This window comes from Pterocles gutturalis, unplaced genomic scaffold (genome assembly GCF_000699245.1).
Source record: "Pterocles gutturalis isolate BGI_N339 unplaced genomic scaffold, ASM69924v1 scaffold15148, whole genome shotgun sequence".
Lineage (NCBI taxonomy): Eukaryota > Metazoa > Chordata > Aves > Pterocliformes > Pteroclidae > Pterocles > Pterocles gutturalis.
In genome coordinates, this window is record NW_010123520.1 from 76,827 (window position 1) to 83,377 (window position 6,551).

Genomic DNA, 6,551 nt, shown 5'->3' on the forward strand with positions numbered 1-6,551 from the left:
CCCCCATCCACATTCCCCGGAGGGTGGAGAGAAGCCCAGCAGGTTCTTCTCTATCCTCTTTCTCTCTCCCATCCCTCCTTCATGTGATTCCTCCTCCTGCCCTGTTCCCCTTCCCTGAAATCTGTGGGGTAGAGAGATGATGGGGCACTAGATCCAGCCCCAAGGGATGGTTTGCAGGGATGCTGTTCCCCTGTTTTACTGCAAGAGGAGAGGAGGACAAGTAAGTTCCAGGCATGCACAACCCGTTACTCTGATCCTCCCCTGTTCTCCCCAGGGCTTGTAGGGGGAGAAGAGGGTATACGAGTTGGGGAAAGCTGTCTGGAGCTGGACACAGCTGTAATGAGCTGGGGAAGGGCTCTGCATCCATTTCTGACATGGCTTTCCAAGTGGTTGGAGGTGTTCAGGTGGGAAACTGCAGATGTAAAATGCCTCATTTGAGGATGGTGGGAGGGAGCATCGTTCCCTCTGAGACTCAACCCAGCATCAAGTGCCTGAGCACCAGCCTGACACCAGCTTCATTGCTCCTCTTGGGACAGGGCTAGCAGGTCCCAACAAATGCTACCCCTTGCTAGGAAAAGGCAGCTGTCATGATGCAGGGCCTCCAGGAATGTGGGTGTCACGTGTAGAGGTGGGAAGGGACACTCCATCCATCTCTTCATGTCCCCAGAGCTGTGAGGACCAGGACCTCCCCTGCAGACCCCCGTAATGTGCCCACAAAGCACCATAAAACAGAGTATCATGGGGTCTGGCCAAGCAAGCATGGACTGTGCCTACTTTTACGGGACTTAGACCTCAGTTAGGGGTGGCCTCCAGAGAGGATTTCTCCCTGTTGTGGTCCAGCTTGCCCATAGCCCATCCACAAATCTGCCCCACACCCTCGCTGGGCAGCAGATAGATTTGAGTTGAAATTTGGGTTGAAATTCAAGCCACTGCAGAAATTGCCACCCAGAAATTCAGTTTCATTATAAAACTTCTCATATCTGAAGAACCCCAGAGATGTCCCAGGTACCCAAAGAGATGTGCCTGCTTCTCCTGGCCCCATCCTCCTCCTTCCCTCCTCCAGCGCATCCCACCTCCCTGTGCTGCAGAACCTCAGGTCCCACAGAGCCGTCCCCAGCAGACATCCCAACCAGCCGATGCGATGCCTGGGGTGAGCTCATGAGGAAAGCATGTTTAAGGGAGGTGGGATGGGCAGTCTGCCCTCCTGCTTTTCCCTCCCCAGGCCTCGAACCCTGGCTCTGCTTCCTGGCCTGCAGCCTCTTGCAGTTCAGCCGAGCATCTGCCAGGTTCCAGCAGGGTGCAATGCTCAGTGTCAGCACCCATTTTTCCCCCAGACAGGTGTTTTGGTTAGTGAATGACCACTCTGACAGCAGGCAACTGTTTTCTACTTCTGGAGAGAGCAAGATGCTTTTATTATCTCTCTTCCCCCTGCAACCCCCAATCAAGAAAATGTTTGTGTCTGCTTAAACTCAGGGTCCTGGAAAGCTGTGTGCTCCCAGCCTCCAGCCTTGCACACAGCCTGCTCCCATGGGGTGTCCCAGCTCTTCAGAAAGTCCTGAAACCACCAGATTTTCTGCTGGGTTCATTTGCTTGGGCCAGGTTCACCCACAAAGCATGGCCTAAAAAAGATGGTGGATTCAGGGCAGACTTAAGTTGTAATGGAAAAAGCTGGCGTGGCTTTGGTTGCAACAAGAGATCCCAAAATAAGCCAGTGGGCTCCAGTGTCATTTCTGCAATGCATACCCCTTACCAAGGGGTCAATCACAGGAGCACAGAGCTCCTGGATTTGTCCTCTGACTACCTTGGGCTGGCAGTGGATAGACATTGCCGAGACCAGTTTGACCAGACTAGCTGTGCTCGAAACTGGGACTTGCAGCAGCACAGCACCAACGTTAGCTGGAAATCCCAGCTGCTCCTGGGGGTTGCCCTTCATTCTCCCTCAAAAGCCTTTTACACCAGTCAGAGTGTTTAAAAGAGGTCTCAATGTAAGCACAAATGAAAACTGGTGTTTTTATCCAACAAGGACCAGGACTGGATGGGGTCTGAACATTGCCAATAGGATATTCCCAGATCTCCAGTAAGGATGTAACATGCAAACCAGACATCTTCACTCCCCAGCAAGAAATGATGCTTCTTGCTCCAGGTTCTCCAGCTCTTCACAGGAGGTCTCACTGCCCTCCCACTCACAGGAAGGGGTTTTCAGCAAGACTTTGGCTACTGCATCTTCTAGAGGATGGTGGCCATACCCTCCACCTTCTGCCTGTGGGACAGACCTTCTGCGTGGTCAGTGCTGTTTATAGCACAGCGCACTTGTTTGTAGCTGTGTTCTAACCACCTCCTAGCAACAAAGCCACTAATAATTTAAAAAAAAAATAAATAAATAAACAGAACTTGACCGAGTAGAAAACAGTCACAGTTGAAAACGCTTTGGTAGCAAATCTACATTCCCATTTAAGTAGCTGATCTCATGAAGCTCTTCAGCAATTCTCTAGTTTTGTGCCTTGCAAAGTAATCCAAGGGTGCCAGGTCAGGAATCGTTATTTTATCAAGGAAAAAGAGAATTGAATGCATCTGGGATATGCCTAGAACTGGGGGAATTTATTTTTTTTCTAATGATCTTTTTTGCTCCTCACTGATGCAAAAATACAAATCTGGGATACCTGAATTATTGCATCCAAAGTTATTTGATTTCAGCAATTCTTTATGGTAGCCGGAGGACGCACAAAGAGAAATTAAGCATTTAAAACCTTTCATACTTGTCTATATCTGCATTTTCAAAGTAAGGCTTTTTAGGGTTTTTAATGCCATTTCCTTTTAAAATATGTTTTCTTAAAAAAGACATTCTGAAGTTTTAAAATGAGGTGAAATATCTAATTTTGGTGAACTATGAAAACACTTTGTTTGAGCCACCCTAGAATCTAAATGGAAAGGGGGCTCATTTTGTGATTTCGCTGGGCTTGGGGGTTTTTCAGAGCTGCCCTCACACTGAAATACTATTGGCTTTCTTGGGTCTTAACCTCTTTTTCCATGGCACAATTTCATGAGGCTGAGGCAAATAATGAGCCGAGACTTCTGCTTTTCTGCTAGATTCTGTCTTGTTTTTTCCCTGCGCCCACCCATGCAATCCCAAGGCCATTTGTCTGTGTCATCCACATCCCTGTTTCAGAAGACATTGCTATACTCACATCAGAAACAACTTTTGAGTTCTCTTGCTCCGGTAGCGGAAACCAGCCAACCGCATTAGACGGTGTGCCCATGCTGCACAGCTGCTTACCGTAAAGATGAGCTGGGCATTAAGCCCACGCTTGCAGCCCTTGGCTTAGCCCAGGTACCTCCATCCTACCCTCTGATCTGCTGCAACAGAAGGACCAGCAACCTGGTCTAGTGGAATGTGTCGCTGGCCATGCAGGGGGGTTGGAACTTGACGATGTTGAAGGTCCCTTCCAACCCAAACCATTCTATTATTCTATGATGATGATTGTATTAGTAAGTGCATCCAGCAGGTCCACCTTGACACTGTTCTCTTTGCTTTAGCCCATTCTCGGCACTCAAAACAGGCCAAACACAGGTGCAAGGCAAGTCTCCAAACCCTGTGGTCAGGAAAGACTTGTGTCCACCTCTATTGGACCTCGGATGCCCTGGAGTTCCAGGTTCAGCTTGACGGGTTGCTCCTGTAGGGTATGTTCTCCAACCCTCTTTGAAGATGGACAAGTGACAGGACATTTAGTCACATCCTCTCCTCTCTTCCCTACCATGAAGGTGTCGTCCAAATGCCATCAAAAGCGTTGCTGGGGCAGGGTCCCGTGGGAGCATCTTCTGAAGACCTCCCGTTGGCCCATTGATGTGAGAACATCTGTACCTGCATCCAGCTCTCGCCAGCCAAAATGTCACCTCAGATGCCCCTCTGAAGGTTACTAAAATGACCTTCTGTTGTCCTACAACACAGGGCACACAGCATGTTTTAGACGTACTGTATAAGCATTCAGCGTGCCTGTGACCTGCGTCTGTCCCACATACATTCAGAACTGGATGCTACGCAGAGACCACCATCCTGGTCTCTTGAGACTTCTGCTTGACTCTCCCAGGAAGACTTCTGCATCAAATATTTTTACGCAGAACTTATCAGCAGCTAAGCTGGACTATTTTTTGCTAAAACTTTCTGAGCATATGGAAAAATTTTGCATTGCCTTAAAAGTCTTTTGTTCCATTTTGATTTCTCGTTGCTTTAAAAAGAACTTGTTTTATAAATCTTCTTTTTCTGAACTTGAGTAAAGTTGAGGAAATTAGTTTCCCGAGGAAATTAGTTTCCCCACTCTAAGTTAGTAAAAATAAACCAATATTTTTAGATGTAAAAAACCATAAATTCACAAAAGGGAATTTTCATGCTTTTCTGAGTTACTGTTTCCTCCCCAGTGCTCCTTTCCACCGGGAAAAAACAAAACAAACAAATAATCAAATGGGTGGCAGAACTACCAATTATTTTTCTCAAAATATTTTTCTGCAGCTAATTTTAAAGAATATTAAGCAGAAGTGGAAACACTGCAGAACAACATAAATTCAACTCAGCCACCTTCTTTTGGAAAAAAAATAAATAAATTACTTTTTAAACAATGAAAACTCCACCAGCTGTGGGCTGGGAGCTCAGCAGCAGCTCTCCATATCTGACAACACTTTTCTGCAGCGCTATTTTGGGATTTTGTATAACACCTGCCGGCACGAAGGATGGTCATGGTGGCTGCCGAAGGCTGTAGAGGCAACGTGAAGAGCATGACCAGTGGATTTCATAGTGACTGTGAACACCCAGAGCTGTGCTAACATCTTTTGTGTGTGGGTGGGAGCGAGTGACCTTTGTGGGAGACTTTCCCACACGTGCCAGGACGTGCTGTTCACTTCTCTGTGCTGCTTTGCACTGGTGTGACTTCGACACACGTGTGTGGAGAGAAAGTTCAGTTTGTGCAAGCGTGCAGAGAGGTGTTTCCAGGCTCAGCACCCTGCAGAAAGAGTTGCAATGTCCCCCTGGATACAGAGCACCGCGGGGAGATGCACAGGTTAGGGCATGATCCTCACTCCTCTCAAACCCTGTCAGAGGAGTTGGGATGGCCACAAGCCCCTGATGGGACTTGCTGAGGTTGACCTTCCTCTATGTCCTTTACCACTCTGCCCTATCAGTGCTGTCACTGAGAGCAACTCGAAACCCCAAAACGTGTTGCCATCATCCTGTGAATGGTCCATCGATCCTCTTGTAAGGTCATCCTGGTGGCATGACTGGTGGTCAAAGCATACTCATAGAATCACAGAATCACAGAATGGTTTGGGTTGGAAGGGACCTTAAAGATCATTGAGTTCCACCCCCCTGCCATGGGCAGGGACACCTCCCACCAGCCCAGGTTGCCCAAAGCCTCATCCAGCCTGGCCTTGAACCCCTCCAGGGATGGGGCATCCACAGCTTCTCTGGGCAACCTGGGCCACTGCCTCACCACCCACACAGGAAAACATTTCTTCCTCACACCTCATTTAAATCTCCCCTCTTTCAGCTTAAAACCGTTCCCCCTCGTTCTATCACTACACTCCATTCTGCCAACCCCTGCTACACCTCACCTCCCCTAACTCTGCTGAAAAGACGGCAATTGCCACATCTGTATCTCCTGTTTGGGAGCAGAGCACATCAAAGACACCAAGATGCTCCAGTGAGATGGTAACAAGGACCATAGATAGGTGTCCAACACACAGGTAGACCTAGTGCCTTTCATGCTTGGTAATGAATGGTGTCTAAAACTTGTCTATCATCCAGCCTTGACTTAAAATGATACCTTGCAGTTCCCTGGGTGAAAAGGGAACTCCAGCTACTCTCCCTTACCATCCTGGCAAATAGCACCATTCAGAATGAGAAATCCTGGCACAAAGTTATCTTTGCAGGTGGAATTTGCAGGTGGAAAAGCGGGAAAAGCTCGATTGCGTGCCATTGCGTGACAACCAGATCTTCGAAGAAAAGCAAAGCCTGGTTGCAACCTGGAAGGGAGGCTGCCAAATTGAAATTAACTTGCTGCAGGAAATGCTGTGGCTGATTCAGTGGGCGAAACTTCCCCTCCAACTGTGTTGTCAGTGCCCTGGAGCAATGCTGAGACCTGGGTGCAGATGGATGGGCCATCTGTAAACTTAGATCAAAAAAAAGCTTGGAGAAGTTTGGATGGCGAAAAACTTCTGACTGAGGATGAAAAATGTGTATTGGGCTATCCTGAAATATTTCATCAATCCATCCATTTTGTTCAGTTTATCAGTGAAAATAAAAGTGAGGCAGAAGGCAGAAGATATTTTTAAAAAATAATAACTTAAATATTGGGATGGATCTGTCAGAAACCTAATTTCAGAGTCCCAGTTTCTGAAATATTAGATAATGTGCTAGAAAGCAAAAAAAGGTTGCTTTTACTAGAATTTTTACTGAAAGCTTTTTTTTTTTAACACATCTGTTGGAGTCTGACTACCACGACACAGTGCCAGACTGTGGGGAACTGACTAACCACATTGGTCCCTGGACCTCCAATCCCTAATCC